This window comes from Microtus ochrogaster, chromosome 10 (genome assembly GCF_000317375.1).
Source record: "Microtus ochrogaster isolate Prairie Vole_2 chromosome 10, MicOch1.0, whole genome shotgun sequence".
Taxonomy (NCBI): domain Eukaryota; kingdom Metazoa; phylum Chordata; class Mammalia; order Rodentia; family Cricetidae; genus Microtus; species Microtus ochrogaster.
Genome location: NC_022016.1, coordinates 5,659,865 through 5,676,361, shown reverse-complemented (window position 1 = coordinate 5,676,361; position 16,497 = coordinate 5,659,865).

Sequence of the window (16,497 nt, the reverse complement as noted above, 5' to 3'; positions counted from 1 at the left end):
CTGGATGTAAGTTAACAGATTCTCTAATATCTATCTAGTATCTAGCTGCCTGCATGTTTACCAAGAGAGGGAGAGAGTGTATGATCAACCTTGAATAATGCATGTGGGAAGATTCAGATGGGTTGTATTGCAAGACTTTATTTGGCATAGCTCCTAGTTCACTTAACCCTATGCTGTCTGTCTCCTCTGCTTCTTCTGCCTACCTGTCATCTACTTTTTGGTTATTTAGCCTATCTATCATTTCTTCAATGTCTTCTAACTGTATCATATAACTGTTGCAATGCATACTGCTTCCTCTTCCTGGGTAAACTTGTCTCTGTTCTCTTCATCTGTTTCTTTACTCCTTGTCTAGTGTTAGGATAGTTCTTATGTGTTTACATGACTCCAATTTATCTTCAATATTAATGATTATGTCTTTTACAGATTTTTCCTTGATGAGTCCAGGTTATTTTTGGCATTCTTGACACTTGCCTTTGAAGAGACTTCCCCATCTCCATTTTCCCTCTGGTGTCCCACATGTTGTTAGTACACAGTAGATGCTCATTACATACTTTCTGTTGGGTAAATATGGTGAACAAGTATTATTGAATTACTGATAATGATGAATTTGATTGTCATTATTATCTTTCTACAACTCTTTCAAACTGTTCTCTGCTTGGACTCTTATTCTTATGTTACATAATTTATGTAAAAAATCACACATTTTAATAAGTTAGAGATTATTAAAATAATACTCTTGAAATAATAGAAGTTTGATCATATGTTTATCCTATTATCATATACTAAGCAATTTTGTGCCAAAATATGACTCAGATATTCCACTTCTAGAATATACTCAAATGTTCCTGCATATCCATGTTCATTTCTGACACATTCATAGTGGCCTGGAAGTAAAGGCACACTAGATACCCAACAGCAGATAGGTGGATAACGCAGGCATGCACAATATTATATTACTGAGCTATAAAGAAAAGTAAAATAATTAAGATTTTAGAGAAATGGGTAAAATTGAAAAAACAATATTCTAAGTGAGGTAATCCATGCACAAAATGTCAAATGCCACACTTTCTCCTTATAGAAGGATATGAAGATGTTAGCTTGATGTTTTAGGATGGTGTCTCTAATATGAAGTAGCTTTGAAAAACAGAAAATGAGGAAGGTGAAGAGGTTTCCTTAGGTCTCTTAAGGATGGTGGATTGTAGTTAAAAAGAAAATAAAGGGGAAATATCATGAGTAGAAAAGCTTAGGCAAAAAGGGAATGAGGGGAAATTGGGAAGAATGTATGTAAAGGATAGGGAAAGGTTTATAAGGGTAAAGGGAGTATAAAGAAACTGGGAGACAAGAAATGCCTACCTATGCAATAACACATTAATTTTGAAACTGGGTGTCCAACTTCACTCTGAAATAATTCAAAACTCATAAAGGCAAGAGAGAGACAAGTGCCTGGTACCATAAGCTTAGCTAACACCCATGTCTGGGGAGTTAGGAGGCCCATTCAGAAGTACAATTCTCATGGATAAGTAAATAGACACAGCAGTAAACCACCTTCTACATAGCCAAGCTCATACTCATTGACAAAAACATCTTTCAGCCTTCTTAATCGTAGAAGTCTCCTCTTACAATGGATAATGGTGAGGGTAGAGATTCATGGTTTTCCAAGATGCAGAAAGTAAGTGATAAGTAAAAGCCCAGCTCTCAAAACGTCACTTACACAATACACATTAAAGGTCTAGGATATTGTGTGTGTGTGTATGTGTGTGTGTGTGTGTGTGTGTGTGTGTGGAGAGAAGTATAGAAAAAACAGAAGATAGGGTGAAGGAATACAAAATGCCATTTCTCAGGCCAATATAGTGATTGTAACCATCAAATTCACATCAAGTGTATTTAGCTACACTGGGCCCATACAAGACTGACCTGATCAACAGTCAGTTGAGGAAGGGGTCTTATGGGACCCTACCATTTACCTCACTGGCTAAAGGTTAAACTATAAAACTTTTGATAATCCTTTGTCAATATCAATTAGTATCTCCTGTCTTAGTCCATTGAAACTTCTCTAAGAAAATGATTTAGAGTATTAATTAAAAATAAGCAATTTATTGCTGACAGTTCTTGGCAAGTGGAAGTCTATGGTTGGGTTTCCAATGGAGTCCACATTTTCTGAGGGCCTATTCCTTGTAATTGACACCCATGACCTTATACAACAGAAGGGACAAATTTTTTTAGCTTTTGTAATAAGAGCACTAACTCCACTTGTGAACAAGGAGCCATGCCGACTTAGTCACTTCCTACAGAACCCAACCTTTTATAATCTCATATTGGGCATTAAATGTTGTAACATGAATTTGCAGAGGGAAGGGACGTGGGCATTCAAGTTATAGTGCATCCAGTGTTTCAGGCACTGTAGCAGTCTTCAGTTGTCTAAATAAACAAAACTAAATAGTGTATTCAGTAAGGTTCAATGAAAGAGTGGAAAGTGAGGAAAATTTGAGAAACCATGAAGCATGCAGATGTAAAGAGTTCTATTCTGTCTAGATGGAGGATAGAGAAACAAATGGTCAAGCCAAATGGAAAAAAGAAGCTTTTTATCTCATTGGTTTTAATGAAAATATATTTTTATACAATATATTATGATTACGGCTTCCCTTCCTCCAACTGCTCCCAGATGCCCTTCTCTTTACTACTCACCCAAATCTACACCCTTTCCTTCCCTCATCAGAATACAAAAACATATTTAAATAATAATGATAAAATAAAAACAAACAAATCAGAATAAAGACAAAGAAACAGAAGAAAAAGCTAAGGAAAAAATAGCTCAAGAAACAGTTTTTTTTTTCTTTGTATGGGTGTTTTGCCTGCATGTGTATCTATCTACCATACATGTGCCTGGTAAGAAGAGGCAGTCAGATACTCTGAAACTGGAGTTGCAGATGGTTATGAGGCTCCATGGAGCTTGGAATTGAACCTGGGTCTTTTGCATGATCAACAAGTACTCTTAACTGAGCTATGTCTTCAGTCCAGATGAAGTAATTCTTGTTACAGAACACCTAATGCATGATGAGGGGCAAAGTTATATAACACCTGATGTAGGGGCAGAGTTCCAGGTACAGGTTGAAACCTCAATCCATGTCATTTGTAGATAAATATCCCAAATGCAAAGGTGAGTACACACTTCTCAGAAGTCTGTTTTCCAGAGGTCAGGCATTTTAGTGGATGAATGAAGAGATATGATGTAATGGAAGAGAAAGCAGCCAATGGTGGAGCTGACACTGTGGCGCTCAAGTACTCCACCTTCTTCTACCTGTCTTCTGATTATCCTCTGACCCTCGGCTCCTCTTCTAAAAACTTGACCTCTTCTTGGGTGTTCTAAATTTTCTGGTTTATCTGTTCTCTTTGTTGGGTGCTCCACCTTGGCCTCCACCCAAGGGCCTCCTGCAAGTGTTTATTTTTATAAATGTTGCATATCCATGGCAGGAGATAGGAGAGGGGGTGAGCCAGAGTCATTTACGAAAACACTTTGGCACTCTGCTCTGGAAGTCATTTCCGCAGGAGGCTGCCCTGGACAGAGTGCACTTACTCTAGACCTCCCATTCCTGCTTCCAAGCAGAAATCATTGCTCTGGTTATTTACAGTCAGAAACCCTGTGCAGTTCTGGCCAAGGCTCCTTTCCTGAAAAGCTGATGGTGGCCTCCAGTATCCGGGCCTCACTTTAGGAGGGACAATATTCTTTATTCTCCAGAGAAAGAACCGGAACTACAAATGGAATTGGAGTTAAAAACTACAGGCTCTACTAAACATAGATAAAAGGATCAGCTTGTGCAAAGCCTGTCCCAGCTACTGGGGCCTCAGTCTCCTTGTACAAAGGGGCAGGGGGAAACCAATGAGGTGGTACCTTCTATAAGTGACACATCATGAGCTCTTTACCTGAAACATATGAATCACAAAATCCTGATGAAATAGAACATGATACCACTTTAATTACCAAGGGAAGAAAAAGGGTGAACAAGGAATAGGGTGGGTAGAAAGTGGAAAGAGAAGGGATAAGCTTCCATAATTTGTGTGGAGGAGTTGTAGAATAGCCTCTGAATTCATTTTATCCTCATCCCTTTCAATCTAGCTTTCACCTCCATCTTCCCACCAAAATAATTGCTAGCAAGGTGATCATTGTCACTCAAGTGGCAAAACATTACCATTTCTCCAGTATCATTTTGCCCTATCTGTTTATCCTTCCTTCATTCTTGGAACATTCTCTTTACTTACATCAAGACATCCTGCATGTTCATGGTAAATTTGAGTCTCAGAGCTTCTGGTGAGGTTAAGGTGCTGGACCATTCCAAAGCTCAGCCTTGGACAACTTCCCTATCTCAGTCCACTCCCACTTTGCTTCAAAGACTTCCTGCATACCCTTTCTTACCCATCCAGGGAAACTTCTCAAAAGTCCAGATTGATACCTCCTCTTAGATGCCTCTTGCTTGCCATTTTCAAAATTAAATGTCCCATCTTTGATCCAGTTTGCATGTGTGTGACATTCTGACTTCAGTTATATTCATCTTCATCCTTTCTGCTACAAAACACCCATCTTCATCTCCCCCCATATCCCCTTTGTCTCACACACCAGCCATGGCAGACATCTTTAGGGTACTTCCAGAATATATGCTGTTTCTACTTTCTATTTGATACCTTCATTATTACTAGCTTGAAGGTATCATTGTTACTATCCAACTTTTCTCCCCCAATTGTTTCTTGCTATCCTTGCCTTTAGACTCCCCCAGTGCAGCATAATCTCTCCTCACTGGCCAAATAATTCTGATAAGCAGATCAGATCATGTTGCTTCACAGTTGAGAGTTCTCCTAAGGCAACTAAGTACAGAGAAAAATCGAAAGCTTTTGAAGCATCAGAGAGGGCCACACTCAATCTGGCCATTTCCCTACCTGACATCTCTTTAACCTTCTGCACCACCTTCTTTCCTCTGCTCTGATCACACTAGCTTCTTCCCAGGCTGGAATTCTGACCTCTCCCTTCTTTTCTCTCCTCTAGGCCTCTGAACAAGATCCAAATGGAACTTTCTCCTTGAGACCTAGCTCATCAATCATTAGACTTAAAATATAACTATAGCATTCATTTTCTGTTTTTTCACTGCTTTATTTTTCTCAGCAGCACCTACCTGAATTATTAACTCTATATGTCTGATTTCTCTTGCCAATTTTTCTGTCTCTTCATATTAAAATTAAGACCTCTTTGCTGCTTTTCTCACTGATATTTATCTGCCTATAGTCTGTCTGTTTATTTATTCTCTATGTATCTATCATTTGTATATCTATCATGGAAACTATATAATAACATGCAATTTATGTGTATTAATTGCAGGTTAATTATTGCAATACATACATCATTGTTAAGTATATACCATATATTATATTTAAAACAAATATTTATCAGTTAAATGATGATGTATTAAGTAAATAAATACAAAAGGAAAGAGTAAGGGAGGTTTCATAAAGATTTGGTACAGTCAAGGACCTTTTCATAAATAAATAAAATAAAAATACTATGTTCTAGGTGCTACGCATGTCAATTGTCATATAAACATCATTCCGTTGGACTTCAATAACATTGTGAAGTGAGTTTATGAAATGTATAGACTAGAAAATTTCTGTGCTTTAACTCATTTTCTCAAAATCAATGCAGTAATTTTTAAACCAGCCCCAAAGGGAGCTGTTTTCTATCTGGTTCCTGATTATGGGATGCCATTTCACAAGTCTCTGCCTTAGGAAGGCCTATTCCACTACAAATAGATAAAAAAGCAAATCAAAATAGGTTCTATCCAAAAGCATGGTCAGTTGTTTGTGAATATATTTCTTTAATGATTTAGAAACTAGTATTAGTTACTAAAATTTCTATTATATGTTACGCTATATTCACAAGAGGAGAGGAATGAAACTTTCCGTACTTTTAGTAAGCTCACCAGCTATCACAGCTACTATTGTTCTAAACCTACTATGCTTTCTTCTTTAGGTGCACAGAGAAGGGAAGACATTATTTTATTAGGGGCAGATCATCTTAAACAAGGAAGTTCTAAGAGGTGTCTTATGTTAACAGTCCTGTAGGATGGCTCAAGACTACACAGAGGAAGTCCATTCCAGGAAAAAGGAGCAGCAGGAGCTAAGGATAGAATTGGGGCATGGTAGGATCCATTCAAGGAAAAGAGCTGTGCAGGTGTTATAATTAGATGAATAAAGGTGAAGTTCGAACTTTAAGGGCAGTAAGAAACCATGCTGTGGCCTGATTAGATCTGCTTTATTGAAATCATTTTTGAGAGCTACCAGGGAGGATAGATGGTCAGAGACAGTAAAAGGGACAGGATGTTAGGTTAAGCATCTTGCACTATCTGGGAAGAGATTATGAAACTAGTCCTTGGGCAAGGAAAGTAGGGGTCTCAGGTGGAAACCTGAGAGAATTTATCAGCTCTTCTCAAATATGGCTTGCCATTAAAATGCCTGGGAAGCTTTAAAACACTCTAATACCCAGAATGTAGCTTGAATCCATTTAATTGGTGTTTCTGGAGAAGCACAAAGCAGGCTCCGTGGGTGAATGTGCTGTGCATTCAAGTTTGAGAGCCACTGGTTTATGAATTAGCTTATCTGAAGGATTCAAGTTTTTCTGGAAGAAACAAAATGGACTTTGAGAAAATTTCAGCCCATGTGATCCAGAAACCTCCTATTACTTTCCTGTTTTATGCCCAAATCAGAATTTCTACAATGGGGCTTTTTTAATTTCTTGAGACAAATGATATTTTGCACAGCTAGATACTATGGTAAACCACTGTTAAAGTTAAATGAGATAGTGCCCATAAGCAAGTGATAAATCACAAAATGAATATTCAAAAATTGCCAAATGAAGTACATTTGGTTTTATGATTACTTATTTGTTTAGTTAAGCCTAAATCTATAAGTAAAAGAGGACATGCTCAGGAAGTTTGGTCCTGAGGGTGACTAACATAGTTCGGGGAATTAACCTGGAAATAACCCTTGGTTGTCTGAGAAATAGTTCACATCATTGCTGATAAAAATTTGGTCTTGCTCGTTGTCAATGTGGTTGTTTAAATTACATAAATTGCATAAATAAATCAAATCACCAAGGGAAAGGTTATAGCCCAAACCTGGAAGCAAGACTAGGATGTCATTTACAGTTTGTTCTACTCCATCATTTTCTTTATCGTAAGGGAAACATAACAGTAAATCTTGCTTTAGAATGTTTGTGGAAGAGTTAAATGGCATGATAATGCAAGAAAACACATCACAGTGTGAATATAGAAATCACTCAGAGTGCAAGTAGCTGGAAGAGAAGAAGCGGAAAGGACTGGCAGAGACCGTCAGGGACAGGAAGTCCCAAAGTGAGAAGAAGCGGAAAGGACTGGCAGAGACCGTCAGGGACAGGAAGTCCCAGAGCTGAGAAGAAGCGGAAAGGACTGGCAGAGACCGTCAGGGACAGGAAGTCCCAAAGTGAGAAGAAGCGGAAAGGACTGGCAGAGACCGTCAGGGACAGGAAGTCCCAAAGTGAGAAGAAGGCACTGCAATCATTGCTCAGAACATGTCAGCTGGGGCCTTAATGTTCTTGTTGGTCTAATGAGCCCTTGAATTGAAGAATATTTACATAAGTGGTAATTAATTGCTGGCCTTCATATTTAAGTTTCCTAGTACTACAAATAAACAGAACTTAGCCAATCACAGCATTTCTCAAGAAGAAACATCTCACAGCTGGTTTGAAGACTGGAGAGCTTTACTTCCTGGCTCCCAACTGAAAAAGCCACATAACATTCCAAGAGGTATCTTCTTCAGTAACCCCAAACCATTCTCTAAAATTAGTTTTATGAGGCTAACCCTCATAAAATTCCATTATGCCACTCCATAAATGAATATTTGCTAGAGAGCAGATGACAGTAAACTCTCATATTTCCATAATCATGAAACCAGGCATCATTTCCATATGTGTCAATCTCTATACAATGTGTCTTGTTTATGGGCTTTTTTCTGTGTTTCAAAAAGGATTGTGACATATCATTACCCATATTTTTCATATGGAAAAATGTGAATCCTAACAGCCAGTGACTCCTCAAGGTCAGACGGCCAATATGTATGTAGCATGACCTGGAGTTTAAATTCCATGGTCTGTGCTTTCTATTTACACCTTAACCTACTGGTTTTGAACATGGTGACCAGTGGGACTGATTAAGGGAGGTAGCAATTGATTTTATATGTAAGAAAAGGGGAAAAACCTGTTCTATGAATCTTTTGATGTCAATTTTCATACACCCAGGCCTTTCAAATTAAAATTCAGTCAGGCTCTGTCCCTTCAGATATACTACCAGCTGATAACAGGGTTTAATGGAGGTTCTTAGATTTGTGGCCACTTACACAAAGTAGATATTTTCAAAAGAGTACAGGAAGCATCAGACAGATCAGATGAGTTATGTCCACTACTTTTTGAACAATGAAAAACATATTCTTAGCTACCTGTATAAAACCTACATGGGGTAAGGAGAGATTTCAGAGACAAGACACAGAACCAAGGAGTACTGGCAACTGACAGCTTCCCCTGAGGAAAGAAATCCACTGGCAGTTTGCCTCTGCTTGTGATGATTTGGAGCTGTGTAGGGATACACAGTGAAGAGCAGCTCAGGGTAGGGAGCTGCAAGGAGGGAGAGGAAATGTACATGATAAAGATGTATTTCACATGTCTATGAAATTTTAAAAAGTTAATAAATAAGAATATCTCATTTTGTGTTTAAAAGGTGATTTTAAAAAATGTTGATAGTTACTGAAGTTGAACCATTACATGCAATTTTTCTAATTTTACATTTGACAATTTTTACAAATAAAACTTCTAAAAATAAAAATACCTATTTATTATTACTGCAAGCATAAGAGTTAATTGCCAGTGGGGAAATTTTTAAATGGAAGTTTCCACACTGCTCATGTGGCTACGTGTTACAAGAAGTGGACGCTGGCTACCAGACGCAGCCTCAAGAACCGCTGTCCTAAGTCACTTTCTCCTTGAGCTTTCAGTTCAGTTTATCCCCTTCCAGGGAAAAACAAAGTCCTGCCTGTACCCAGACTACAGAGACACGCCATACACTCTGCCTTCATCAATCTCCTTTTAGCTGCCAGCAGCATTAGCCCATAGATAAAGACGATAAATTCATTAATCACCATCAACACATTTCCCTTTTAGTGAATGCAGGCCATGAATATCTAAGCAGAAACGACACAATACAGATGATTGGCCAGGCCTACAGGACCTGATTTTAAAATCAGTACCAGCCTCAAAACCTAACTCAAGGTCTTTACTCAATTATTCTATTTTATCCTTCCTAAGAATAGAATTTAATGGTGATCTCTGTGAGTTGGAGGCCAACCTGGTCTACTAAAGCTAGTTCCAGGACAGGCCCCAAAGCTACAGAGAAACCCTGTCTCGAAACAGGAGACAGCCCATTATGGTATAGAAGTCAAGGCAACAGGAACTTCACAAATCTGGTCACATGGCATCCATAATTGCAGTCAGAGGCTGCTCATTCATTTCCTGGTAAACCAGACCCAAAATATAATCACACAGAAACTGTATTATTACAACACTGCTTGACCTATTAGCTTATGCATATTTCTAGCTAGCTCTTATATCTTAAATTAGCTTATTCCTAGTAATCTGTATATTGCTATGTGTTTGTGGCCTACCAGTAAGGTTCTATTCAATGTTGTCTCCTGCACCTGCTACATGGCTTCTCTCTGACTCTGCCTATTTTCTCTATATATCTGATTATATTCTGCCTGATTTTATTCTACCCTGTCATAGGCCCAAGCAGCTTATTTATTCACCAATGGCAATCACAGCATACATCACCTCACATATCGAATAATCAGCAAGGAGAGAGAGAGAGAGAGAGAGAGAGAGAGAGAGAGAGAGAGAGAGAGAGATTAATGTATGTTGTTCTCAATTTCCTTTCTTTATTTATATGGTTCAGGCTCCCAGCCAGAGAATGGTTCCAGTGGGCAGGATTTTAGACCTTAATGAGCTCAGGCAAGATAATGTCCCACAGACACGCCTAGGTTGGTCTCCATGATGATTCTAGTGTCTCTCAAACTGACTACATTCTTAACAGTTGAGTATACCCAAATACTTCCAAGTTTTTTCATACCTCAGTTACTTACTTGGTGTAAGAGACTTTGATACTAATAGCTCAGTATCATCCTTTCTTCTTTGGAATCAATCTTTGAGAACTTGTACTCTCGTGTGACTTCTAAGCAGAAATCCAGGAAGTAAATAAAGTCTCTGCTAGTAGCAGAGAGAGACCCTGGGAGGCTGTTCCTGAATGGGAGCTACAGCTCCTTCAGTAATATAGCCAACATTTTAATTTCTGTCTACTCCATTTATTTGCATAATTTGGTTCAAAGCTTCAAAGTTTTAGAGTCTTCCTAAAATCTCCACAGCATTTAAACAGAAACAAATGATTTCAGGATGCTTCTTGTTCTGTCCAGAGATACATTTATAGGTGTTTTTTTTTCTTGTGATGTACATTTATTGATGTATCTAGTCTTCATTATTAATAAGTAGTAATTAACTTTTAAGTGTTTTCAAGATCAAAGCATAAAAGTGTAAAAGATGAAAAAGGGTTGCCTCATCTCTGGGACTTGCCAGGTTTGTAGTGAAAATATGGGCATGTGTATTTATAGAGCCAGACAGAAACCCTAAACCTGAGCAAACAAACAAATATATCATATATATCAGATAAACTACTATCAAAAACTCATAAGCAGTGATTATAATTAACTACCTTATTCAGCAAGGAAACATTTTGTGTCTTTTTTGAGGTAGGGTCTTAAGATGTAGCTAGTCATGACTGGCATGAACTCAGAGTTCCACCTGCCTCTGCCTCCCCACACTGTGGTTAAGTCTGTGTACCAGCATGTTAGCTTGCTTTCATTTTTGTCATGAATAATGAACTCTCAAGTAAGCTACAGTCCTTCTTTGGGTGTCTTGGTTTATGCCTGAAGAAAAAAGGGTCATTAAGTGTCAGGAGCTATTAAGGTCGTCTCAGAGTTGGCATATACTGATCTGTTCACTTTTACTTCTGTGGTTTTTATAAAGATAAAAATGCAAGAAATGTATCATTAAGGCTGAAAGATCTTTGTGCCAGAAGGGCTGAGAGGCCAAATAAGAAAGATCTCTGCCTCACAGTAAACACTGTGCTTCTGAACAATTTCATTTTGTCCCAGAAAAGCATCAAGAAAGAAACATACTCTGTCCTGGTGGCATATTCTATTAACATCTTCCTAGATACTACATACACTCTGTCTCTAGACAACATTAAGACTAGCTTCCAAAGTCTGTGACATGTCCTTGGTCTCACACAGGTGAATAATGGAGGAAAACACAAGCTTTTGCTTCCATTTGTATATAAACAATGACTTGTGAACAGATCCAAAAGTAGGCCCATATGGAATGATATTTTGACTCACACTGGAAGAAGAAAGGAACTCCCAATAGAACATCCCCGTTGTCTTAGTGTGTGGGTGCACTCCTCGAGGTCCTGAGTTCCTTGCTCATGCTCTCTCTCCTTCTGCTCCTGATTTCAACCTTGAGATTTCTGTCCTGTGCTCCAATGTGGGTCTCTGTCTCTTTTCATTGCCTGATGAAGGTTATTATTCAGGAGGATGCCTATATGTTTTTCTTTGGGTTCACCTTCTTATTTAGCTTCTCTAGGATCACGAATTATAGACTCAATGTCCTTTATTTATGGCTAGAAACCAAATATGAGTGAGTACATCCCATGTTCCTCTTTTTGGGTCTGGCTTACCTCACTCAGGATAGTGTTTTCTATTTCCATCCATTTGTATGCAAAATTCAAGAAGTCATTGTTTTTTACTGCTGAGTAGTACTCTAATATGTATATATTCCATACTTTCTTCATCCATTCTTCCATTGAAGGGCATCTAGGTTGGGAACTCACCAAGGCCAACTGGTCTGGGTCTGAAAAAGCATGGGATAAAACCGGACTCGCTGAACATAGCGGACAATGAAAACTACTGAGAACTCAAGAACAACGGCAATGGGTTTTTGATCCTACTGCATGTACTGGCTTTGTGGGAGCCTAGGCAGTTTGGATGCTCACCTTACTGGACCTGGGTGGAGGTGGGTGGTCCTTGGACTTTCCACAGGCCAGGGAACCATGATTGCTCTTTGGGCTTAATAGGGAGGGGGACTTGATTGGAGGAGGGGGAGGGAAATGGGAGGCGGTGGCGGGGAGGAGACAGAAATCTTTAATAAATAAATAAATAAACAAATAAATTAATAAATAAAAGAAATGAAAGGAGCTAAAAATGTTTTCAAAATTTCTGTTTCAGATTTTAGCCATTCTGACAGGTGTAAGATGATATCTCAAAGTTGTTTTAATTTGCATTTCCCTGATAGCCAAGGAGGTTGAGTATGACGTTAAGTGTCTTTTGTCCATTTGAATTTCTTCTGTTGAGACTTCTCTGTTCAGTTCAGTGCCCCATTTTTTAATTGGGGTAATTAGCATTTTAAAGTCTAGTTTCTTGAGTTCTTTACATATTTTGGAGATCAGACCTTTGTCTGTTGTGGGGTTGATGAAGATCTTCTCCCAGTCAGTGGGTTGCCTTTTTGTCTTAATGACTGTGTCTTTTGCTTTACAGAAGCATCTCAGTTTCAGGAGGTCCCATTTATTCAATGTTGTCCTTAATGTCTGTTCTGCTGGGGATATTTGTAGGAAGTGATCTCCTGTGCCCATCTGTTGTAGAGTACTTCCCACTTTCTCTTCTATCAGGTTCAGTGTGTTCAGCCTGATATTGAGGTCTTTAATCCATTTGGACTTGAGTTTTGTGCATGGCGATATGTGACAGTGGAACTGACCTACTGGGAGCGCACCAAGGACTGGGAGTGAATAAGCATGGGATGAAACCGGGCTTTCTGAACATGGCGGCCAATGAAGGCTGATGAGAAGCCAAGGACAATGGCACTAGGTTTCAATCCTAATACATGAACTGGCTTTGTGGGAGCCTAGCCTGTTTGGATGCTCACCCTCCTGGACCTGGATAGAAGTGGGAGAACCTTGGACTTCCCGCAGGGCAGGGAATCTGGACTGCTCTTCATTTTCGAGAGGGAGGGGGAATGGAGTGGGGGGAAGGGGGAGAGGGAGAGAGGAGTGGGGGAAGGGGACAATGTGTGGGAGGAGGGGGAAGGAAATGGGAAATCGGGAGGAGGCAGAAAAATTTTTTTTCAACAACTAAAAAAAATAAACAAAAAAATAAAGAAAGAAAAAAAAGAAATTTCTGTTTCAGTGTCACAGAATAAAATATTTATTTCAGTATCATAAAAACTTGACTAAGAAGATTGGGAGTGCAGCCAACATCCCTCTCTAGTTTCTGTAACTGTAAATGGTTAAAAAAAAATCAAAACTCACTTTCCTATCTCTCATATTTGAGGCATTAAGTCAGGGAACGATAATATAGACTGAGTGATTTTTTTATGTGTTAGACATATATCTTTTTCCATTTAGTAATATTATAAGAGAGCTACAACATTACTCTGTTATCCTGAGATTATACCTTGGGAGATTGAGGTATAGAGCACTGTAATAATTCACCGCAGCTCACACATCTCATAAGTAGCTAAGTGAGACTGAATCCTTGCCTATCTCTCAAACCTCTGCTCTAAATCACAGTGCTAATGGCACCCAACCTCTGTGGTACTGCCTGTATGACAAGGCTGCTCTCCAGCTTCCTTGTTGAAAAATAACTCTTTAAGATCTCCCTTGTTATCTCCACTGTGCCAACATTACCACAATCCAGGGCATCCCTGCTGTCAGAATTCTGGCTTCAGTTTTTTAAACAACACCTGGCCTAGGTTTTTTCACCTCATTTACCTGAACACTGTGATATTTTCTCATACTAATGTATCTTCCATCTTCCCCAACACCAGCAACAGGTCTAACCCTTACTTAACTTCTTTAGGTACTCCATTGACATGTCCTAGTTACAATGTAAAACAACCCTTTCATGTTCCAGTTTTGACTTCATCCTCAATTTTTGTCTCTCTTTTCTGCTATTGTTAATTTTTACTTTGCTTTCTCCTTACAGCAACATTCTGTTGCTTCCAAGAAGAGACAACACATTTTCAGTCAGTCACATTATGTTTCCTCTACATTGTTTTCAAATAATTTGTCTTTAACCCTCAACTGCCCAGAAGCTGACATAGATGTCACCTCTCCAGTGCCTCACTTTAGCCACTCTTCATCTAGGTTAGCCATCCTTCCTGTGTGCCCTCCCTCTCTGTTGCTCAAACATTTGTCACATTCTGTCTCCCAAATCTCTGTGTGTCTTTGCAGACTGGCTACACTATTAGAACAAAGACCGTGTCTTATTTATCATTGTGTTCCATTTATTACATTTGTGCCTCCATCTATTACAACTGTTGCACAAATAAAGTAATAAATAAAAGAACAAATGAAAGAAGTTTGTGTTTGAAATCCGAGAAACCAGATCCCTCGCCTTTGTTTCCCTTGATCTCAAAAGATTCTTGGAAACTTGAAATGCAAAAGTTACTAACAAAGAGGGAGCTATGGTGGCATTAAAGTCATTAACACTATTAGTGAATTTTTTTGTATGAGAAACTTGCACCCTAGAAAATGGGAGAGTTGCACACTCAGCAGATGTGCTCTAAACATTTTGCACATCTGTCTGGAAGAACAGCAGCTGGGGGATTAATGTTTCATTAACCTTTGCACTGAAAGATACTGTATTTTAGATAACTTGTTTATCTTTGGATACCTTTGATGTTCACAGAGGCAACAAAAGTCTAGCAAAAGCAAGGGAAAGGGAGAGTCTTCAAAGTTTCTTCCCGCAAGAACACTGAAATTTTAAATTTTCACTTCACTAAGGCTACGATAAAGTTCCATGTCCCCAAAGACCTTTCAAACTTATTGACTCAAATGCAGATTGAATTAAGTCAGAAAGTGAGGAGAGGTTCTTCTGTTTTTGTTCGTCTTTTAGAAGAATTTAAGGAGATCTGAGAGTTCTAATATCTTGAGATGATGAAAAATTTAGATGCTGGCTATTCTTGAGGAGGAAAAAGGGTGAGAGAAATTCCAATCAGTTTTTGTTTGGTTGTAGTTATACTCAGTCCACAGACAAGCTACTCAGAAGAACCTTAATCTTTTAATCTGTAAACTGGAGATCCTGGTTCTTATTTTTAGTATATCATAAGTTTATGATGAAAATTAAACCTTTAATTACCTAAATTTTAATTTATTAGCACCCAAATCTCATCACCAGTTTTAGTTCATCCATTTCTCAAAAACCTTATGATCAATGTGGAAAGCTCAGCTCTCTTTCTGTCTCCCTTTTTCTTGCATGTTTATTCTAGGATGAATAGTTTTTCTTTCTTTGATTTTTCATTATGGGTTATGTTATAAAATGAATTTTTTCCATTTGTTTTTTTAAATTGATTTTTATGGAGCTCTACATTTTTCTCTGCTCCCCTCCCTGCCTCTCCCCTTCAGCCCTCCCCTAGGTCCCCATGTTCCCAATTTACTCAGGAGATCATGTCTTTTTCTACTTCCTGTGTAGATTGCTCACCCCACATTCTAGTTTGGCTCAATTGAAAGAATAGACTCAAGCATCACCTAAGTTGTCCTCTACCTCCTGCATTAGAATTCATGATATGAATATAACCAAGGAAAGCATGTCTATCCACAGCGAAGAGGTTTATTTAAAAGTGAGGGATTTGCTCTACAAATGAGAAAGTGATTTTTAACACCCACATAATCCAATAGGCAAACAATAATTCACAGCTATGTGAAGTAATTCAGTGTTTTAGGCAATTTGCAGTTTTATCAGCTACAAAGCTGAGATGAGAAAGGGAGATGTGTTTCTCTTCCTTCCATGAATCTGCAAGAAACCAGAAGGGTTAGTTTCCAATCAAGACATTTCTACATCTCAGCCTCATGTTGTACAACATGTAGAGGTAAGATGGAGTATGGGAATTAGCACATATTTGGGAACTGAGAAGAGTTTTTATTTCCCAGAGACGAAATTGTGTGATCTTTCTAAATCATTTACTTTTTAGGAGCTTTAGTTATTGTTAAAAGATTAATATACTAGTCTACTTAAGAGAACACACAAAGACCCAACCAAGAAAGAGAATTACAAGCATATCTCACTCATGAATATCGACGCAAAAATTCTCAATAAAATACTGGCAAACCGAATCCAAGAACACATTAGAAAAATTATCCATTATGATCAAATAGGTTTCATCCCAGAGATGCAAGGCTAGTTCAACATACACAAATCTATTAATGTAATCCACCATATAAATAAACTGAAAGAAAAAAAACATATGATCATGTTATTAGATGCTGAAAAAGCATTCGACAAAATTCCACACCCCTTTATGATAAAGGTCTTGGAGAGATTAGGGATACAAGG